We start from the raw sequence: 1,181 nt of genomic DNA on the forward strand, positions 1-1,181 counted from the left end.
AATTGGATCCGGGATGTCCATGCCGTTCGAAGAACGGATGAAAAATGATTTAAAATGAGGAAGTTATGTCCATTGGAAGATTGGGGTCTAAATCTGTGAATTCTGCAGTTTTTAACTTGGAAAATTTTTAGCAGAATAACCCCTTGCGCGTGGGCGCACTTGGCGCGTACGCGCCGATCTTCCAGAAAGCACCATCCACGCCACGCGTGCGCGTGATGTGTGCGGGCGCGCCGATAGTGCTGCACCCAATGCCCAGCCATTTTCCAGAGAGTTGTGCCAGAACTGTGCCAGCTTTGTGCCTGGGGCGAGAGTTGTGCCAGAGTTGTGCCAGTCTTGTGCCTGGGGCGCAAGTGTACCCACGCGTACGCGTGGCTGACGCTTACACGTCGTCTGGCCGTGTTTCAATCCACGCGTCCGCGTGTATGACGCATACGCATCGATGAGCTTTGTGGGCATCCACGAGTGCGCGTGGAGTACGCGTACGCGTGGCCCTGTTTTCATTCCAAAGTTGATTTTTGAGTATTAAAAGCCAAATCTCATACTTCTAAGCCTCCGATCTCACCCCTTATGTATTAAATCATTATGATATGCCTAGCAATGAGAAAGGAGCTAGGGGATGTGGTAACTTGCGGAGTGAAGCAAGGGAAAAGTTATGATCAATGATGATCAACGATGATTATATGAGATATGGAGGATGACGGTAGGAGTACCGTGTATGCCATGAGCCGAAGGGCTATATCTATTGATAAATGGCTGGTTTTTGATTGAACCATGATCCGGATGATTGAGTTATTGCCGGGTCACGGCAAAGCCATTATTGATTATGGCTGAGTATAAATGCATATATGATTAATGAATGAATGTGTTAAATGGATAATAGTGGAAGATGTTGAAATGTAATGTGTAACCCCGGGTAGTAGGCAGTGGCGTTGTCCACTTGCTCCGGGTATGAGACGGAAAAGGATGTTTATGATAAATGAGTTAATTATAGAGTTTTGAATGAATGTAATTCTGATACCTGGGTAGTAGTAAGGGTTGGGGTCCGTCCCACTTGCTCCAGGTTAATGTTTGAGATTTGATAACAATGAGGATTGATAATATGAATTGAGATTGAATGAATATATGCTTAAGATACCTGGGCAGTAGCAAGGGTTGTGGTTCGTCCCACTTGCTCCAGGTCA

The sequence above is a fragment of the Arachis duranensis genome, chromosome 9 (assembly GCF_000817695.3).
Source record: "Arachis duranensis cultivar V14167 chromosome 9, aradu.V14167.gnm2.J7QH, whole genome shotgun sequence".
Taxonomy (NCBI): Eukaryota; Viridiplantae; Streptophyta; class Magnoliopsida; order Fabales; family Fabaceae; genus Arachis; species Arachis duranensis.